The sequence below is a fragment of the Carcharhinus amblyrhynchos genome, chromosome 3 (genome assembly GCF_965287045.1).
Source record: "Carcharhinus amblyrhynchos chromosome 3, sCarAmb.v2.hapA, whole genome shotgun sequence".
Classification (NCBI taxonomy): Eukaryota; Metazoa; Chordata; class Chondrichthyes; order Carcharhiniformes; family Carcharhinidae; genus Carcharhinus; species Carcharhinus amblyrhynchos.
The window spans coordinates 14,087,112-14,109,518 of record NC_137326.1 but is presented as its reverse complement, the minus strand read 5'-3'; the positions used below and the strand labels follow the sequence as shown (position 1 = coordinate 14,109,518).

The 22,407-nt window shown below is 44.6% G+C and overlaps 1 protein-coding gene across 4 annotated transcripts in view; it reads left to right on the top strand.

Annotated features, from left to right (window-relative positions):
* LOC145335837 (uncharacterized) overlaps window positions 1-22,407 on the top strand; it is a 104,361-nt gene that overhangs the window by 57,305 nt on the left and 24,649 nt on the right. The window contains exon 1 of one of the 4 annotated variants that reach the window (XM_080181583.1): window positions 20,590-20,671. The exons of 2 other annotated variants lie outside the window; for them this stretch is intronic. The gene's annotated coding sequence lies outside the window, so the exon portion shown is untranslated. Of the gene's footprint in view, window positions 1-20,589; window positions 20,672-20,743; window positions 20,938-22,407 lie in introns of those variants that run through there. One more of the 4 variants, XM_080181574.1, reaches the window with a different exon arrangement.

Genomic DNA, 22,407 nt, shown 5'->3' with positions numbered 1-22,407 from the left:
ACCCATGTCCCACGAATGTGTAAAAATAAATGCTATGTTCCGGGTGTGTTTAGTGTCTTGGACACTGACTGAAGATGGCAAGGTGCTTGTTCATCTGAATAACAGTGAGAATGAAGGAGTAACCTTAGCCAGCTGCATGGAGGTGAAGTGTGACTCATCATTAGGAGGAGAGATGTCAGCTTCATTTGAACCTTTATGGTCCAATAGAGAAATCAGATAAGGGTGAAATAACGTTTTAAAACAGCATGGAAAACTACTTTAAATGAAGAATGGAATTAAGGTACTGAGTACCAGACACTGACTTGATTTAATTCCATTGCTGTAAGTAGGTCAAAGATTAAGCAGGGCCAGAATTTTCCGAATGAGCAGGATTCTCTGTTCTCACTGCAATGAGTGGGGATTAGGCTGAGTGCCGAATTCTCTATCCTCGCTGGAGGGGGGCATGAACAGCCAGAAAATTCCAGCCCAGGTTTTCTGCCTCACTTTCACTTCAGCATCAGCTGCAATTCAGAGAGACAAGTTGTTCAAAGGACAAAGAAAATTACAGCATAGGGACATGCCCTTCAGCCCTCCAAGCCTGCACCGACCATGTTGCCAACTGAACTAAAACGCCCTGCCCTTCCGTTAACCATACCCCTCCATTCCCATCCTATTCACATATTTGACAAGACGCCCCTAAAAAAAAAAATCACTATCGTATCTGCTTCCACTACCTCCCCCGGCAGCGAGTTCCAGGCACCCACTGCTGTCTGTGTGAAAAAAAACTTGCCTCGGGCATCTCCTTTAAACCTTGCCCCTCGCACCTTAAACCTATGAGAACGCATGGGAATGTGAGTCAAGACACCAGGCAAGACTGTTCTCTTCCTGCTGGGGAACACTTCAGCAGTCATGGGCATTCAGCCTCTGATCTTCGGGTAAGCGTTCTCCAAGGTGGCCTTCACGACACACGACAGCACAGAGTCGCTGAACAGAGACTACTAGCCAAGTTCTGCACACATGAGGACGGCCTCAATCAGGATCTTGGGTTCATGTTACACTATTTGTAACCCCCACAACTTGCCTGGGCTCACAAAATCTCACTAACTGTCCTGTCTGGAGACAATACACATCTCTTTAACCTGTGCTTAATGCTCTCTCCACTCTCATTGTCTGTACCTTTCAGACTTGATGACCTGTAAAGACTTGCATTCTAATCAATATTTTGTAAATTGAGTTTGTGTCTTTATATGCACTGTTTCTGAATAGAACTCCTACTCGCCTGAAGAAGGGGCAGCAAGCGTTCCGAAAGCTAGTGGCTCTTGCTACCAAATAACCTGTTGAACTCTAACCTGGTGTTGTGAGACTTCTAACTGTAGATAATTGTGAGTCAGTGGAACAGGTGACAGTCAAAAGGAGATGCCACAATATGTCTGAAAAGGTACAGAAAGGCTCATGAGGTGAATCGGTTGATTAGCAGTTTCCAACAAGGTTGACAAAGCAGGGAACAGGGAAATCTTAGAGAAATCTTAGAGAAATGAAGACTAGAGGCAAGTGGCAGAGAAGCACATTACTGACAGTGACTGATGAGCACCATGAGATAGCGACAAGTCACCCTCTTATGCCACACCAAAGCATCATTGCAATTAGTATGCATTGCAGCATGTCTGAAAACAGGCAGCTTGACAGTTAACCGGTGCTGTCATTATAGCTCTGTCAGGGTGATGTTAACAGAAGATGCCATTACACAACCCGGTGCCTTTTCCATTTCAGATAATGGTTCTGTAAAGTCTGTTTGCCCCAATAATGATGAGGGGCAGCATGGTGGCACAGTGGTTAGCACTGCTGCTTCATAAAGTCAGGGACCTCATTTTGATTCCTGAATTGGGTCACTGTCTGTGCAGAGATGGCACGTTCTCCCTGTGTCTGCATGGGTTTCCTCCAGGTGCTCTGGTTTCCTGCCACAGTCCTCCCACAAGACATGCATTAGCCATGTTAAATTCTCCCTCCGTGTACCCGAATAGGCGCCAGAGTGTGGCGACTGAGGGATTTTTTACAGTAACTTCATTGCAGTGTTAATGTAAACCTACTTGTGACTAATAAATAAACGTCTGCAAGTACAATGGTTAGCACCATGACAGTTGTTGCCAATGCAGCTCCGGGTGTTCAAGTTTCCTCCCAAAGTCCAAAGATGTGCAGGTTAGATTGATTAGCCGTACTAAATTGTCCCTTAGTGTCAGGGGGACTAGCTGGGGAATGGGGTTTAGGGATAGGGCCTGGATGGGATTGTGGTCAGTGCAGACTTGATGGGCTGAATGGCTGCCTTCTGTACTGTAGGATCCTATGATTCTGGGCTGCCCTCTTTCAAACAGGTGCCACTGAAAGCATTTCATATTTCTGAAGGTCTTTCTGGCATTTATGCTACTGGACGTTCTCATAAAACCAATTTTTAAGTTTGAGTCAGAGTCTGGCCACCTCTGTCCGCAGATGTGATTGTAGAGATGGGTGTGGTGCATCCCTCAGCTCAACTTGACCAGGATCAATCTGATGCTGAGATTCTTCACCTAATCATCTCACACAAGGGAATTTTCACTGGGTGATCTAATATGCCAATTATTGTGCTTTATGCAGTCTTTTGAAAGAAAAACATTAATACAAAGTTTTGAGTGTGAGTTAAAGCCAGAATGGGAAAAACTAGCTTGTTTATTTATTGATTAGTGTCTCACTGCAATGAAGTTACTGTGAAAATCCCCTAGTCGCCACACTCCGGAGCCTGTTCGGGTACACTGAAGGAGAATTTAGCATGGCCAATGCACCTAACCAGCACATCTTTCAGACTAGCCTCAAAACTGCCGAATGTATCTTTTCCTGAGACCTTTAAACTCACTTCTGGATGGAGCTGCGTGCCTGCCGATTCTCTTGTCTTTTGACGTGGAGTAACTTCCAGTGCAACACAAGCAGAAGCCATTATAACAGTTCTCCTCTGTTGGTTACATATTACAAATATGTTACTACAAATGAAGCTTTCAGAGGAGATGGGCAAATTTAATTGGAAAAAGTGGGCTGATAAGTGGCGAGTAACATTCGCACCACGCAAGTGCCAGGCAATGACCATCTCCAACAAGAGAGGATCAAACCATCACCCCTTGATATTCTGTGGCATTACCCTCGCTGAATCCCCCACTAACAACAGTTTGTGGTCGATGGTAATCCCCAGGATGAACTGGACCAGACACATAAATACTGTAGCTACCAGGGCAGTTCAGCGGCTGGGAATTCTGTAGTGTGTAACTCACTTCCTAACTAAGCAAAGCTGATCTATCATCAACAAGGCACAAGTCAGGAGTGTAATGGAATACTCTCCGTTTGCCTGGATGAGTGCAGCTCCAACAACACGAAAGAAGCTTGACACCAGCACAAAACAGCCCGTTTGATTGGCATCACATCCACAAACGTTCACTCCCTCCACCATTGATGCACAGTGGCAGCCGTGTGTACCATCTACAAGATGCACTGGAAGAACTCACCAAGACTCCTTAGGCAGCACCTTCCAAAACCATGACCACTTCCCTCTAGAAGGACAAGGGCAGCAGATACATGAGAACACCACCTCCAAGTTCCCCTCCAAGCCACTCACCATCCTGACTCGGAAGTATATCGTCAATCCTTCACTGTCACTGAGTCAAAATCCTGGCACTCCCTCCCTAACAACACTGTGGGTGTACCTACACCTCAGGGCCTGCAGCGGTTCAAGAAGGCAGCTGACATTCACTTTCTCAAGGGCAACTTGGGGTGGGCAATAAACGCAGGCCAGCCAGCAACAGTAGAATCCCGTAAATGATTTTTTTAAAAAGCAGACCTGTTGGGGCGTGTGCTCTACTCCTGCTCTGATTTCTTATGTACACAATATGCGGGTACTGTTGTGCAATATGCGGGTACTGTTGTGGATATTGTACACTGAATGAAGTAAACACATTGAGCCACTGCATGCCTAGAAAAATATAATCCGTGTTGTGAAAGGGGTGGAAATAGTGAGATCCTATGTGCTGTAAAAGGCAAGAGAGAGAGTCACTTATACAGCATAAACAGCAACACGACAATAAGAAAAGCACAATACCAAATGATTGGAAATTGAAAAATCTTTTGTGTTTTTAATGCAATTTCCATGATGCTGAGATTATTGGGGAAATCGGACTGAGTGTTACGAGCAGGAAGATCAAATCACACCACACAGCATTTAAGCATACTTAATAAGCTTATTAAATTATCTTTTTAAATTATTTTTCACAAATTAGGTGATATTTTCTATAAAAAAAACTGCACATATCTCATGACAGAAATTGAGATACTTCTGATGCCAATATATTGTATATTTTAATTTCTAAAAAGGAAATGAATTCTGCACTATACTCAGAGGTAGTTGATATGTTTTGTGACAACATTTGAGTTCATAAGAACATAAGAAATAGGAGCAGGAGTAGGCCATCCAGCCCTTCGAGCCTGCCCCGCCATTCAATAAGATCATGGCTGATCTGTCGTGGCTCAGTTCCACATTCCCGCCCTCTCCCCATAACCCTTAATCCCCTCGCTTATCAAAAACCCATCAACCCACATCTTAAAAATATTTAGTGAGGCAGCCTCCACCACTTCAATGGGCAGAGAATTCCAGAGATTCACCACCCTTTGAGTGAAGAAGTTCCTCCTCAACTCCGTTCTAAACCACCCCCCCCTTTACCTTGAGGCTGTGCCCCCTAGTCCTACTGTCCTTTCTGAGCGGGAAGAGCCTCTCCACCTCTATCCTATCCATCCCATTCATCATCTTATACGTCTCAATGAGATCTCCCCTCATTCTTCTAAACTCTAACGAGTACAAGCCTAGTTTATTCAGCCTCTCCTCATAGCTCAACCCCTTCAACTCCGGTATCAGCCTAGTAAACCTCCTCTGCACTCCCTCCAAGGCCAAAATATCCTTGCGTAAGTAAGGCGACCAAAACTGCACACAGTACTCCAGCTGCGGCCTCACCAGTGCCCTATGCAGCCGCAGCAGGACCTCCCTACTTTTATATTTAATCCCCCTCGCTATGAAGGCCAGCGTCCCATTAGCCTTCCTGACCACCTGCTGCACCTGCAGGCTGGGTTTTTGCCACTCATGCACAAGGACCTCTTTGGAAAATAACTTCAAAAAGAGGGGAATCTCATTCAACATCTGTGTATAAAGCCATTACATTTTGAGGAGAAGGAGTTTGAAGACAACTTTGATTTCTGTCGTGCTTCTTGTGGACAAAGGAACGTTCAGGTGGATCTTTAAGTGTTATGTTTTATTTATTAGTGCTGCAACTTGGCTTACATTAACAATACAATGAAGTTACTGTGAAAATCCCCTAGTGACCACAGTGCCTGTTCAGGTACACTGAGGGAGAATTTAGCACAGGCAATGCACCTAACCAGCACATCTTTCGGACTGTGAAAGGAAAACAGAGCACTCGGAGGAAACCCATGCAGACATGGGGAGAACATGCAGCCTTCGCGCAGACGGTGACGCAAGCCAGGAATCGAACCCAGGTCCCTGGCGCTGTTGAGGCAGCAGTGACAACTACTGTGTTATCGTGACAAAGGTGAAGGAAGGCTGAAGGTCAAAGACAGAAATATTTAGCATGTTAGAAAGACATGATCAAAGGAAATTTCCTTTCCATGAGGAAGGAATAGACAAGGTGATACCTATCTAGTGTTATATTCGACTGTATTTTCCCTTGTCACTATTTAACTAGTGGGTGCGTATTCAGTCCGAGGGAAAGGTTAAGAGACATCAAAGAAGGAACTTCCACACTTCACAATCTCAGAATGTTCTCAGATGTTTTACAATTGCACTTGAGTGTTACAATCCAAGAAACATGGCAACCAATTTCTGCAGAGCAATTTCCTTCAAACGGCAGACTGACCAGATAAACTGTTTTGTGATGTTGATTGAAGGATAAATATTGTCCAGAACACCAGAGAGAAGTAATACAATGGGATCTTTTATGTCTACCTCAGAGGGCAAACAGACCCTCGGGTTAACATCATGTGAAATAGGGCACGACCAACAATACACTCAGCACTGTAACTGCCTATTGTATTGTAATGGCCTTGAATTCTGTGCTAGTCTGTGCAGCAGGACTTGAACCCACAACCTTCCGGGTTACAGCCAAAACTAGCAGTCAGGTGACTTGTCACTACTGTTGTGACGAAGTCATGCATAAATGACATAAAGCTTTTTGTTACCTGGTCGGAATCATTTCAACTGCATACACCTGCTATTCACAATGCTGGTTCCTATTGTAATCCTTGCTGTATTAACCTTGGTTTCAATGAATGCCTTCTGTTGTCTCACTCAATGAATTTCCCAGGGCACTGAATGTATATGTCACAGCTGTTCTTTTTCTCTTTTATGAGCTTGAGATGCATAGTAAATGACAGATATGATTTACAGACATGAAGCAAGACCAGAGAAATGGAGCCAAAAGGGGCTTTTGTGCAGCCAAAACATTTTATATTGAGGCTTTAAGCAAAAGCAGGACCTGGACAATTTGGGTGGTCAACAACAGGTAACATTGTGCCAGACCAATGAGTATTTTCCAAAGGAAAAGACCCGATTACTTCTCACCTTCAATGGATCCACTATTGCTGTATCCCCCCACTATCGACATCATGACGTAGAAGCTGAACCAAATCAGCCCCTCCATTGCAGACAAGAGCAAGACAGCAGCTCATTACTTTATATAGAGTGGCTCACCTCACCTCACCTTCAAGGCCTCTCCATCATCTGACTTCCAGATGGCACACATGTGGCACAGATGTTGTGTGCTATTTGTCACCCATGTTGTCCAGGTCCTGCTGTGGGTTATTACAGACGATTTCCATAATAAAGGAGCAGTGAATTGCGTTGAATATTACCTTTGCCAGCAACTAGCCTCCGTTCCTGACCTTCTGAAAGAGGAAAGGTCACTGATGTGATGGATTGGGACCGAGGTGAATACAAACTATGATCATATCCTCTGCCCATCAGCTACTAAAGGACTTTCCTGTAACCATCTGAGATGTCAGTTTTGCTGGCAGCCATAGTTGGTCCAATGCTCCTTGATATCAGAGACAATTTCTCTTGCTTCTTCTCCTCCATTTCTTCATGTTTCACACCTGGAATTTTACCAAATTTTGCAACAAAAATCTCATGGAATTGCTTCATCAGAATCTTTACATGAAAAAGTAACTTCTTCCCATAAGACATAATTTAAAAACTCCCCTTAGAAGGTAGTTCCATGCACACTCGATCTTGAGTCCAAAGATGTGCAGGTTAGATTGATTGGCCATGCTGAAATTAACCTTAGTGTAAGGGGGATTAGTGGTGTAAATATACGGGGTTACAGGAATAGGGCCTAGGTGGGATTGTGGTCGGTGCAGACTCGATGGGCCGAATGCCCCTGCAGGGATTCTATTCTAAGTGGGAGATAAACCAACAGGGATTAGGAGGAAAAGAGATGGCTACAACATTGTAGCCTCCAATTCTATAATCATTGTGTGTGTGTGTGTGTTCGTATGTGTGCAGTCCCCACTGGAGTCAAGGGATTGTGGAATTATCCCATTTTACCCAACAGTATTCTCAATAGGAAGAGGCTTTAGTTGTTCCTGGAGCTCTGACAAAAAAGTAATTAATCATGGGAAAATATCCCACTGATTGGAAGGGATTCCATTTTGTGATGATTTGTTAACATCACTAAAGACTCATCTGTTAGATAGAATCATAGAATCCTACATTCAGCCCATCAAGTCTGTACCGACCACAATCCCACCCTATCCCCACATATTTACCCTTGCTAGTCCCCCTGACACTAAGGGTCAACTGAGCATGGCCAATCCACCTAACTCGCACATCCTTGTACCGTGGGAGGAAACCAGAGCACCCTGAGGAAACCTATGCAGATACGGGGAGAATGTGCAAACTCCACACAAGCCAGGAATCGAGTCTGTGTCCCTGATGCTGTGAGGCAGCAGTGCTAATCATTGTGCCACCGTGCTGCCCCTGGAGTAATGCACAATTATCTCCCACTCAACCCTCAACATGTTGAACTCACCAACTTGCCAAGAGAAATGACCCATCTAAAATTGCCCTGTCATTTTCTCGAGGCTTGGGCATTTCATATATTGAGGAAGTAGCTGAATCTGTAACGGGAAGGCAATTCAGTCCACCATTCTAACCGGGTTTTTTTATTCATTCATGGAAGGTGGCTGTCGCTGGCTAGCCAGCATTTATTTCCCATTTCTGAGGGTATTTTGGAGTCAACCACATTGCTGTGGCTCTGGAGTCACATGTAGGCCAGACCAGGTAAGGATGGCAGATTTCCTTCACCAAAGGACACTAGTGAAGTAGATGGGTTTTTATGACAATAAAAGCATCTGACGCTATCGCCTAAGTAATTGTAATCTAAATATTATTGTAATTTGAATAGGCATTTAATAGACATTTTTAATTATTTTTAATTAGTTTTAATGCCAGATTTTTATAGAGTTAAAATTTCGCTATCTGCCGTGGTGGGATTCAAACCCAGGTCTCCAGAGCATTTCTCAGGATCTCTGTGTTATGAGTCCAGCGACAATACCACTACACTAATTCCTCCCAAATGACCAGAATGGCCCTGTATTCTTGGCGTCAAGCAGAAGCAAACAGCCCTTTTCTGCTATTACTGTGGCAAAATGCTTCTCGTATAGGTATGATTTTGATGAGACTTTGAAGGACAGCGGATACATGGGAACACCACCACCTGCAAGTTCCCCTCCAAGCCATTCACAGTCCTGACTTGGAAATATATCGTTGTTCCTTCGCAGTTGCTGGGTCAAAATTCTGAAATTCCCTCCTTAATGGCATTGTGGATCAACCCCAGCACGTGGACTGCAGCGATTCAAGGAGGCAGCTCACCACCATCTTCTCCAGGGGAAACTAGGGATGGGCAATAAATGCCAGCCAATGATGCCCATGTCCCATGAATGAATTAAAAAAAAATCCGGCATGCATTAAATTTTGAGCACCAGACAGCTACTTCCAGCATTTTTGTTATGTGCTTCTAGGTCAATTTGATGTTGTTCATCCAGCTAGTTTCCCCAGCAGCAAAGGGGTTAAAAACTCCACCTCCAGCTTCTGGCCACCTCTAAGAATACCCTTCATTGTAATCAGAGCAACACTGACATCTCATATTGTTCTCTCACTCCACCGCAGTAATTAATCTGGTCATTGTTCGAGTCTTGACGCTGATGCTCCTGTGCACAAGCCTGTGGTGCTTGTTTGCATATTTATTTTGTGAGAGAGAGGGAAATAATTTGTCCAGTCCGAGACACCACCACAGCCGTTGCTGGGGTAGAAGCTATCCCACACAAGTGGGAGGCTTTAATCTCTAGGCAACCTCAGCAGCCTGAGGCTAGACTTGGCCCAGTACAGGGTTTTAGAGGCCGTCAATAATTTTCATCCTTTTAGCTACAGGACCAGCAATGTTCCCTCCGCTTCCTTTCTCCCAGGGAGGATTTGCTGCAAGTGATCAGACATGGTAATGGTTCTCTCAGTTTTAAAAAAGCACTTAAAAATAGCAAGTCATTCACACCAAAGTGGTTTGCACTGTAACAAAAACTGAGAATTACAGATGGTCTCTTAACTTTAATTGCTGAATATGTGAGGTATGTTTGTGGTAATATTATTAAGCTGTTGCTTGGATTTAATGTGACTTAATGAACTACAGGCAGGTAGAATTCACATTTGGTTTAATTATTGACTGATGCTTGTTATTTCTGCATATGTTTCCAGACTGTTAAACTTCTGTTCTATCACAACTTTATTTATTTATATATTTTTAAATAATCAAGAATGCAAAACTTCTAGACTGGATAACAAGTGTCGAAGAAATTTTTTCCTGTTTGGAGAAAAAGTTTGATTTGATTTATTATTGTCACATATATTGGGATACAATGAAAAGCATTGTTTCTTGTGCTCTATACCGTCAAAGCATACCATTCGTAGAGTACATCGCAGAGAAGGAAAGGAGAGGGTGAAGAATGTAGTGTTACAGTCATAACTAGGGTGTAGAGAAAGGTCAGTTTAATGTATGGTAGGTCCATTCAAAAGTCTGACAGCAGCAGGGAAGAAACTGTTCTTTAGTCGATTGGTACGTGACCTCAGACTTTTGTATCTTTCTCCTGACGGAAGAAGGTGGAAAAGCAAATGTCCGGGGTGCGTGGGGTCCTTAGTTATGCTGGTTGCTTTGCTGAGGCAGCAGGAAGTGTAGACAGAGTCAATGAATGGGAGGCTGGTTTGCGTGATCGATTGGGCTACATTCACGACCTTTTGCAGTTCTTTGCGGTCTTGGGCAGAGCAGGATATGTGGTCTAACTATTTCTTGAATGAAATGTAGGAATAACTCTACGAATCCTTCTCCACTGAAATGCATTTGGCCCAAGTAAAGGAGCTAGGAACACTCAGGAAATCATTGACTGGTACAAAGAAAGGATTGTAGGATGGATCCTTGCGTCCAGAACAAAACCAAGGAGAAGCAGAAGTAATTGTGGGCGCTGCAATTCAGGAAGTTGGGAATGAGAAGGAAGAAATTCCTGAGTTAGGGATAGAGCAATGTGTGGACAGCACAAGGAAAGGCAAAAAGAGAGCTGGAGGAAAATATAGGCATTATAGCTTAGAAATTTGGTCAGTTATGAGCATTAAATGTAGCAATAATAGTGGTAAATTAAATGACCTTGTATAGTTTGGGTACAAAGTGCATACTTCAGGTAAATGAACACAACCCACAATATTCATAGAATGATAGAATGCCTACAGTGCAGAAGGAGGCCATTCTGCCTCCAACAACAATCCCACCCAGGCCCTATCCCAAAACCTCATATATTTGACCCCTAAGGGTCAACTTAACATGTCCAATCAACCTTACCCTCATATTTCATCTCCCCCCCTTATTTCTTTTTTAGTTATCCACTGTTGATTTTTAAAGGCTTCCCAATCCCCTGGGTTCCCACTAATCTTGGCCACATTGTACGCTTTCTCTTTTGCTTTTATGCTGTGTCTGACTTCCCTCGTCAGCCATGGTTGCCTCACCCTCCCCTACCTTTCTCCGCACCCTATCTGTAACTGCAACACCACATTCTGCACCCGCTCCTTTCCTTCACTCCAATGTACTCTGTGAATGGTATGCTTTGTCTGCATAGTGTGCAAGAAACAATACTTTTCGCTGTATCCCAATACACGTGACAATAATAAATCAAATCAAATCAAATCACCAGGGAAGGTGTCACCATAAGCAAGCAATCATGTTCAAGTAATACTTCCACCAGTTGGACCCATTCTGGGTGAGCTCAGCGGCACAGCCCTGGCGGGTGTGCAGGTTTCTGGTCGGCTACTGGATGCCTCCTCTGCCACCATCTTCACCAGTTGGCAATAAGGAGGGGAGGAGGACTGTAGGCTTTAATGCCCAGCTGGCAGAACTCCATTATCGCTGCTATTTCACAATCCTCACCACCACCCTCAACATCTACCATCCCATTGCTTCCTGCAGCTGAACCTTATTGTTGGCACAGAGATTAACACCAGCCACAAATCCAGAATTCTAATGTAAGTAAGAACAGAAATGATTATGAATCACCCTTATATGAGCTCTTTATGCAAGGCTTGCAGTTCCTTTCCCTACCCCAATGTTTATAAAATGTTCTTCCACAGGAGTTATATATCCTTCCATTGAGGATGCTTCAGATGCCTGTTGGCGGGGGGGTTGATGTGACGTCAAGTAGCTGGGGGTCTAGAGGGTTGGATTGTAAACTGCAACATCTCGGAATGAGTGGGATCAGCTAGCTGGCTGTGTGACACTAACACAGGGCACTGGAAGGAATATTGGCGTATTGTCAACCTGAGAGAAGATGGCAGGTGCCTGTCCCTCCCTGGGGGCCAAGGCACTGTGCACTGTCCTGCCACACCTACAGGCCTGACAGCACAGAGTGCAAGACTCTTGTGACACTTTCTGAAGGCCGCTTGCCCCTTGTAACATGGCCTCCCCAAACCCCTGGGGCTTAGATGACAGAAGTGTGAGCTGTCAGACCTGTCCATCATGTTGGGACCCTTGCTGATGGAGGTGATCATTGTTGAAGCAGAATGATCTCCATGCTTTGCTGATACAGTTGGAGCTGGACTCCCCCATGCTATACGACGTTGTACACAACCTTTTTTTTGACCTTCTGCTTGAACTAAATGATGTTCCCATCCTGTAGTGAACTGCCATTGTGGCCTTCGATTAGATTTTAAAGTTTATTTATTAGTCACAAATAGGCTTACACTAACACTGCAATGAAGTTATTGTGAAAATCCCCCAGTCACCACACTCTGGCACCTTTCGGGTACACTGAGAGAGAATTTAGCATGGCCAATGCACCTAATCAGCATGTCTTTCGGACTATGGGAGGAAAACTGGAGCATCCGGAGGAAACCCATGCAGGCAAGGGGAGAATGTGCAGACTCCACACAGACAGTGACCCAAGGCAGGAATCGAACCCAGGTCACTGGCGCTGTGAGGCAGCAATGCTAACTACTGTGCTGCCTATTTATATCCCTTCTCCTCAGTTATTACTTTTCCCATTCTGGCTGTCTGATACCAGTGATGCCATCCTTGGCTTCTTCTGTTTTGTGCTCAGTGAGCTGTTTTTTCCACGTGGAATTCCTTATGCTGCTTATATCAATAATTGATACATTTTCAGCACATTTGTAATGTACTCACTGTGAAGCTTAACCTGGGGCAATCAGCCAGGCAGTAAGTGAGATTACACATTCCCATATGCTTTTCATAAAAAAATGTAAAGAGAAATACACAGCATTTTGTTCATGAACTTTTCCCATTGCTACAGAAAGCAGCTGCCATACACGATCACACTCTCATTTCACTGTTACTATTTCATTGCTCTTTGGTCTATCTAACCATACTTCCTTGTTTCCTTAATAGTATTCCCACCAAACTGCTAACTACTCAATTTCCCTTCCCGGCCCTCATATTAGCTGATATTGTTCACTGTTCCCTCTCATTGGTATCTGCCCCTTTATCTCACCTCCCTTCATACCTGCCATCATTACCCCATCCTCATAAAATACACATCCTTGACTTCTTTGTCCTTGCAAACTTGCCCCACCGCAAGCATCCCTTTAATTCCTTGAATTTGTGGCTGTCTTTCAAATTGGTGCTGACTTTTCACACAGCGCAGATACGAACCCTTTCAATTTGATTTCTTCCCCTGGCACAGCACTCAAACGGTCTTCATCAGAGTTACAAATAATATCCATTGTGAATGTGATGGCAGTAAATGATCTCTCCTCATCCTTCTCAATCTGTCTGCGACTTTTGACTATACCATCTTTCTCCAATGTCAAACAGCTTGGTGGGACTGCACAGACTTTGCTCCATTCCTATCTATCAGCCCTAGAATCGCTTGCAATCTTCTCCCTTCACACCTTTGAAGTCTCCCAAGAACAGTGGGCAGCACAGTGTCACAATGGTTAGCATTGCGCCAGGGACCTGGGTTCAATTCCAGACTCAGGTAACTCTCTGTGTGGAGTTTGCACATTCTCCCCGTGCCTGCGTGGGTTTCCTCTGGGTGCTCCGGGTTCCTCCACATTCCAAAGATGTGCAGGTTTTCTGACACTTCTGTCCTGAAATCATGGAATCTCACGGCTGAAGAGACATCATAGCCCATGTCAAACAGAGACATTTAAAAGGCAGAAATGGAAAATGTATAAGGCCGGACTTTAATCTCCTGTCTTTGTGGAGACAATGGACTGTTTCCTACATCTCATCAGAAGTCCAAAAATAAATCTGCCATTGATTTACATCTGAGAATAAAATGTTCTGAAATAAAATTCAAAAGGATTGTGGGTGCAGAACATATCGATTTCACTCCTAACCCCCTGGCTTAAAGAAAAGCTTATTTATTAGAGTCACAAGTAGGTTTACATTAACACTGCAATGAAGTTACTGTGAAAATCCCTAATCACCACACTCCGGCACCTGTTTGGTACACTGAGGGAGAACTTAGCATGGCCACTGCACCTAACCAGCACGTCTTTCAGATTGTGGAAGGAAACCCATACAGACGCAGGGAGAACGTGCAGACGCCGCACAGACAGTGATCCGAGCTGGGAATCCCTGGTGCTGTGAGCCAACAGTGCTAATCACAGTGCCACCCTGCTGCCCACCTGGGAATACGTAGGGAAAATGTGTTAAAAATGGACGGAGATCAGTATTTTGGAGAGAGCAGAAGAACAAAAAAGCAAAAAGGATATCTCTCTCTTGCTGGACGTAACTGTGTTTTAGCAAAGGCAGGCAGCAAGCAGGAAGAAACAGGGCAATCGGTTCAATTAGGCCTGCAGAGATGAGCAGGTCATCTCATTCTCTGGGCATAAGACATTGCAAAACTGACAAGAACAGCTCCAAAGTTCCAACAGAGTCATCAAACTTAAAGGCCATAATGTACCACCATTATTGCCTCACAGGCAAGCCATGGGTGATTTGTATACTCTGTGTGCGAACGTGTGCATGTGTGTGCCATCTATTATTTTTCCTCAGATTTTAGTAACTAATAGGTTGGAAGTTTCTAGCTATCCATTCCCCACCACTGCTGCAAATGAGATTGGTGAATTTGGTGCTCAGCCAAATCTCTGTTCACTGCAGAGGGGTAAGAAATCTCACAACACCAGATTAAAGTCCAACGGGTTTATCTGGCATTGCGAGCTCTCGGAGCACTGCTCCTTCTTCAGGTGAGTGACACTCCGAAAGCTCATGCCACCAAATAAACCTGTTGGACTTTAACCTGGTGTTGTGAGACTTCTTACTGTGCCCACCCCAGTCCAACGCCGGCACCTCCACATCATCACTGCAGCGGGACAAGAAAATCCTACCAGCGTGAACGGCTGGAAAATTCCACCCATAAATGCGCTAATTGATTAGAGAAAGCCTGGATAAACTGACTCCTTAGAAAAAACAAATACATTTGGATTGGGAAACGGTCTCCATGGAGAAAGAATTGTAAACAAACCTTTGTTACACCAACTAAGGGGGTTGAATAAAGGGGAACCAGCTCATTCCTCCCTATCTGGTCAGAATACTTTCAGCCTTTGTCTCTTTAAGCTAATATTAGGTTAGATTGATTAATAATAATAATATTGGTTAGGTGCATTGACCCGAACAGGCGCCAGACTGTGGCGACTAGGGGAATTTCACAGTAACTTCATTGCAGTGTTACTGTAAGCCTTACTTGTGACTAATAAATAAGCTTTAATATCTCTCCTTCTACTTCCTCACTTCAATCGTTAGGTATACACGTACCTCTCCAAAACCGTTCAGCTTTGCTAACCTCATGTTGCCATGGCTCTTTGTTCTTGATTTCCAACCTGTTTGTTCACCTGCATCCATTTCTCTTGCTTTGTCTCTGTTTTGTTCTGCTATTTTGCTTCATTTGTCTTTTCAAGACAGCTGTGTACTTTCCTTTCTCATATGTGTGTGTGCGTGTGTGTTAAGGTTTATTTCTAAAAGTTTATTAATCACAAGTAGGCTTACATTAACACCGCATTGAAGTTACTGTGAAAATCCCCTAGTCACCACACTCCGGCGCCTGTCCGGGTACACTGAGGGAGAATTTAGCATGGCCGGTGCACCTAACTAGCACGCCTAGGAATCCCATGCAAACACGGGGAGAATGCGCAGACTCTGCACAGACAGTGGCCCAAGCTGGGAGTTGAATCCAGGTCCCTGGTGCTATGAGGTCGCAGTGCTAACCACTGTGCCACCGTGCTGCCTGTTTGTTGCGTGTGTGTGTGTGCGCGTGCGTGTATCCCTTTTTGTCTGTGCCTGACTTCCTTTTTTGGTTTTGCAGTACATCTGAGTGTCTGTCTCTCAGTCTTTAATGCTTTTGGTTCTTATCTTTGCACACCTCTCTCTCTTGAACTGTCTTCCATCCTACTATGCAAGTTTGGAATAGTAGCTCTCTTGTCACAGGTACAATCCTTTCTTTCCATGTGTAAATGTAAATGTTAACAGCACCACTGCCAAACCTGATTTTCCTGCGAAAGAGAGTCTTTGTAAACATGCCAGTGACATGCAACAATCTCCACCAATCCACATCCTTCCAGAAATAAGTGAATTCAATTCAAATAAAGTCAGCGTAGCCATTAAGAAACTTAATCATTCACACAAAGGCAAGGACTGATCAGTAAATAGCTGCATGCATTGTTGAATGCAATGGATCTTTACATATTTTGTTGTTTAATCCAGGAGCAAGAAACATGAGTGAATTCAGAGAGAGACATTCATGCACACAAAGCATAAGAGAATGATTTCAAAGCCAAGAACACAGAAAAAATGAGACATACAAATGGATAAAAAGGAGATAGTTAGAGAAAAAAAGAGCAGGAATGAAAGACTGGAGGGAATTCTCAATCAGAGCCAGTTCTGATATCAGGGTTAAGGAACTAAAGGGCTGCTCTGGTATGTCCAATGCAAACCACCCTCTAAATTGAGTAGAAAAAATGAACAAATGCCAAATAAACAAGTTTTAAGTACTTGGATGTTTATTGTTGATTAACCCCTTTAAAATGGTCATTGAAAATTTCATTGACAGAGTGGCTGATGATCCAATGTTAATGGGCCAATGGAACAAGTGACAGCACGTCATTATTTTAGTTTATTTATTAGGCTTATATTAACACTGCAATGAAGTTACTGTGAAAATCCCCTAGTCACCAGACTCTGGCACCCTCTTCTGGCACACTGGTGCACTGGGGGAGAATTTAACATGGCCAATGCACCTAACAAGCATGTCTCTCAGAGTGTGCGAAGGAAACCGAAGCAGTCGGAGGAAACCCACACAGACAGGGGGAGACCATGCAGACTCCGTACAGACAGTGACCCAAGCTGGGAATTGAACCTAAGCCTCTGGCGCTGTGAGGCAGCACTAAACTCAGGGCAAGGTAGATTTGAGAACAAGATTGAGATTTTAAAATGAAGACATTGCTGGATCAGGAGTTAATGTCAGTCAATAGGATCTCAGGTGATTGTTGACTGAGACTTATTATGAGTTATGTTAGGCAGCAGAATTCTGTATGAGCTCAGTGTTACAGAGGATGCAAGATTTGGAGACCAGCAAGGAGAGCAATGGAATAGTCAAGTCTAGAGGGAGCAAAGACTAGATGAGGGCTGCAGTAGGAGGTGAGCTGAAGCAAGGAAGGAAATTGGTAATGTTATGGAATAATGATGGAAAGGATATAAGGTCAGAAGCTCATCCCAGAGTCAAATGGAACATCAAAGTTCCAAATGGCCTGGTTCAACTTCAGATAGTGGCCAGGGACAGGCATCCAGTTAGTGGACAGAGTCTGTGGCGAAGATAGAAGACAATGGCTTTGGTCTTCCCAAGATCTAGCTAAAGGGAATTACTGCTTATCCAATGAGGAATATCAGTTAAGCAGCCTGATAAATCAGAGAAAGCGGGGAGGTTGAGAGAAGGGGTGATGATACAGAGCTGGATTCTGTCAGTGATCATATGGAATGTGACATGTTTTTGGACGATGTGGCAAAGAGGAAGTACATTGATGAGAAACAGGAGACTGCTGTGGATAGGTCATCATGGAATCGCTACATTGCAGGAGGAGGCTGTTTGGCCCATCGACCCTGCACTGAAGACAATCCCACCCGGGGTCTATCCCTGTAACTCCATGTATTTACCCTGCAAATCCCCTTGACACTAAGGGGCAATTTAGCATGGCCAATTCACAGTCAATAACTGTCCACTGAAATGGCCTCACAAGCTACTCAGTTCAAAGGCAATTAAGGGCAGATATCAAATGTTGGACTTGTCAATGATCCCATGGAAGAATTTTTTAAAAAATCAATGCAATGGAACCTCATGGCATCCAGAGAATTCCCAGAGTTACTCCTAACTCACTGTGTAACACTGTGTTGCATTCTCTGCTGGGTCTGTCCTGCTGGTGGGACAGAACATATTCCTATCGGTGGGATCCGACATATTCAAGGATGGTGATAGGGGACTCTGGGAAGCTGCGTGTAAGGTTTGATTTGGTGACAGCGGCCGGGAATTTTCGCTCCTGTTTGCACGGGGCAGGTTCAGCGGTGGGAGTGGAAAATATCGCCAGAAGTTTAAAGTTGGGTTTTATGTTGACATAAAGGCGGGAAACGATAGCCCCTCTACCGGTCAGTGTGTGGGTGGGGGAGGCGTTTCTTGATGTTCAGTGTCAGGAACCTCCTTGTAATAAATTAACATATCATTATCAGGCCAATATGCAATTAAACACTCATGTCAAATAGTACGCACAGTAATGTAATGTCAGAATGGTGTGAAGCACAATATCTGGCGAGTAGTACTCACAGGGCAGCTCAGAGGTGAGCACAGTGCTCAGGGGGAAGAGGGTTCTGCCAGGGGTATCAACTTAATGCCAAGGAGTGCCCCCTGGTGAAGATTGTTTCTGGTTTTCTGGCTGTGTTCTGGGGTGGCGTTTAGAAATGGCACCCAGATCATCGTGTGGCATGACAGACAAATCAGAAGCAGGCGTGAGACCTTACTTTTACTTTTATGGGACATAAAATGAGCAAAAGTGGCCTTCATCTCCAGTGTCAAGCTACAAGAAATAAAGTGGTTTAGCCCCAGAAACAAGGTGAATAGCTTTGAATTTCAGGGTGGAGGTATCTCACTCTGGCTAGCCCTATTTTTTTCCAATCCTGATGATCATTCTTGTCTTCCTCTGATTTCACCTCTTGCCCAATCGAGACACTCACTGGTCCTGATCTCTGGAGGCTGGCTTTAGTATGCCAAGAACAGAGAGGGAAGAAAAACATCAAAGTGGACCAGTCCATTGATGCTGATACCCTGGCAACTTGCACATTGAGTCTGTAAAGTCTGAGTCTGAGCGGTCTGAGTCTGCTGACCACTTGTGCAATGGCCACAACATTTTTAAACACTCGTATCTTTCCCAATCCTCCATGTTACACAAAAATATTGCTAGTGTCTGTCAGCCCAGGCATGCACCCTCCCTCCTCAGCCTTGCACTACCTGCCCCCATCCGAAAGCCCTATCTACAGCTGCAGCCACCATTCTGTCTGGCTGGACACCCCTGTGGGCAAAATACAAAAGTTAATACCTAAACAGTAATTTCTTTGCACGAGGGGTCTCTGTGGTTTCCCGGCTTTACGTGGCCATTCTGAGTCTTGTGGCACAGTGGGCAGCATCTGAGCCAGAAGCTCAGGGTTCGAGTCCCACCCCAGGACTTGATGGCCAAGGAAAGAGCATTCATAACGTGGCCAAAACAGTTGAAAGTCCACCTGCAAATCCTTCTAAATGTGCTCGTAGCTGGCAGTGAAAGCAAGAGGGATTCCTGATCAGCCACACTTGGAGTGGTATGCCTCAAGCTATAAGCCTCCGGCAACAGACTTAGCAACCTGTTTCAGGAATAACCAGCTGTGGAAACAGACAAAAGTCTGCCTTAATGCACCACTAAATGCAGGAAGAGAATTGGGATTGGAATGATTGAGCTTAGACAGTGAATATCAGGGGGGCAATGTGGTTAGCACTGCTGCCTCACAGCGCTAGGGATCCAGGTTCGCTTCCCGGCTTGGGTCACTGTCTGTGTGGAGTTTGCATGTTCTCCCCGTGTCTGCGTGGGTTTCCTCCGAGTGCTCCGGTTTCCTCCCACAGTCTGAAAAACATGCTAGTTAGGTGCATTGGCCATGCTAAATTCTCCCTCAGTGTTCCCGAACAGGTGCTGAGTGTGGTGACAAGATTTTCACAGTAACTTATCATAGAATCTCTACAATGCAGGAGGAGGCCATTTGGCCCATCAAGTCTGGACCAACAATCCCACCCACGCCCTATTCCTGTAACCCCACATGCTAATCCTTCTGACACTAAGGGGCAATTTAGCATGGCCAGTCCACCTAACCTGCACACCTTAATGGGAAACCCACGCAGACATGGGGAGAACATGCAAACTCCACACAGGCAGTGACCCAAGCCAGCAATCAAACCAGGGTCCCTGGCACTGTGAGGCAATAGTGCCAACCACAGTGCCACCGTGCCTTCACCGTAACTTCTTTGCAGTGTTAATGTAAACCTACTTGTGACACTAATAAACTTATTTGTGGGCTATTTGATTGATAAGTATCACAAATATCCTTTATTCTCCCCGTCCCTTTCATCTCTACACCTTCCCCTCCCCAAATGCCTGATTCCAGTGGGAAAATCCTACTTTTTTTTCCCTTCGAGTAAAGTAATTGGGCTTAATTTATACTAAAAAAAAAGGTTAGCGGCCTGTTGGCCAAAGCCAGGACTTTGCCCATGTGTTTGGGCTGAGAGTGGAATGGATAGAATGGGTTAATATTTATTCCCCTGGGATTTCAGAGTGTGCGAGTTACTGGGAACATTCCCCACTCAGAGAGGCTGCGAACAGCGTGAACTCGGCGCTGAGCCAAAGTACATATTATTTGACTAGCTACTCCAGAGGCTCTGCCTCCCTCAGCCCTGCCCATCCCTCCCCCAGTTGTCCCCTTCTGAACACCTTCGCCTAAGATTGCGGATCAGTCTGCTTCTCTGCATGATCTGACCTGTCACGGGAGCGAAGTTCAAAAGTTAAAAGGCGAGTGCTGATTTGCATAAACTAACCTGTTCTTGTGAACGTTCCCCCACCCCACCAAATGCGCAACCGGTTTTGAATGTGGGCTGAGTGTGGGAAAGTTCCCCCAGCCCCCAGCCTAAAAAGACAGCCTCTCCCTCTATGTGTGCTGATGTTTGGTCTTTGGTCATTCGGACTTTAAGGACGGCGCAGCAGCCACAGAGTATTTCTGCTGGGGATTAGTTTGCAGAACTGATCCACGTTCAGAACTGTACTGAGCAACAAAACAGGTATGGACTCGTCCAGGAGGCTGTGTGAAGGGAATGCCTGCATTCCGCTTTCTTTATACACACAGCCTTTAAGGGGAATCCGGGCCACCGTCGAAAATATTGGCCAGTGTACAGTAGTCGTTCTGAAGAAGGATCGTTTAGACTCGAAAGGTTAACTCTCTTTTTCATAGATGTTGCTGGAGTGGATCCAGCGTCTTCTGTTTATTTTTTGAATTTCGGATTCCCACAGTATGTTGCTTGGTGCATACTTGTATCCACTGGCTTGTGAAAGGGAGACACATTACAATCTGTAAAATCACCAGTGGCTATCCATCTCCCTCTTTCACCATGTATTTTATTTCTTATTATCTTGTATTCAACAGGAGTTTGGAGGGTATTAGCTATGCCATGATGTGGTGATGCTGGTGTTGGACTGGGGTGGGCACAGTAAGGAGTCCCACTACACCAGGTTAAAGTCCACCAGGTTTATTTGGAATCACTAGCTTTTGGAGCTAACCTAACCTGCACATTTTTGGACTGTGAGAGGAATCCCATGCAGACATGGGGAGAAAGTGCAAACTTCACACAGACAGTGACCTGAGGCCAGAGTTGAATCTGGGTCCCTGGCATTATGAGGCAGTAGTGCTAAGCACTGTGCCAGCCCAGAGATCAGGGGAAGCTTGAATAAGGTTACACATGTGCAGTATTGGCTCTAGGCATGCTCTCTTATTTTCCTTGTTTATTGGCATGATTACTGTTGGAAGGTTAGAGGCACTGACATTACAAGTAGATAGCAGCCACACACCTGCATTTATGACTTGTAAACCTGTATTGGTGGTAGTGCAGATCTGAACAAGAGCACACAATAGGGGGTAAGTGATGGCATGGTAGTACTGTCACTGGACTTGTAATCTAGGGACCCGAATTTGAATCCCACCACAGCAGATAGTGAAATTTGATTTCAATAAAAATTGGAATTAAAATTAATGATGTTTATTATTGTAAAAAGCCTCCATGTAATTCCAGATCCACAGAATTATGGTTGACACTTAAATGCCTAAAAAGCCACTCAAATGTTTGATTCCTGGTTTGAGTCACTACCTGTGCAGAGTCTGCACGTTCTCCCCATGTCTGCTCTGGGTGCTCCAGTTTCCTCCCATAGTCTGAAAGACAGGCTGGTTAGGTACATTGGCCGTACTAAATTCTCCCTCAGTATACCCGAACAGGCACCTGAGTGTAGCGACAAGGGGATCTTCACAGTAACTTCATTGTAGTGTTAATGTAAACCTACCTGTGACACTAATAATAAATAAACAAACAATTCAAGGACAATTAGGGATGAGCAACGTGGTCTAGCTGGCCATGTCCACATCCCATTGTAAAATGTATCGTGATTGTGGTCCATCTTAAAGCTGGGTGGGTTTTTTGGTAAGGAAATTTCAGACTTGTACCTACTGATTCAGTTCTCTCTAACAATCCGCATTATTCTAG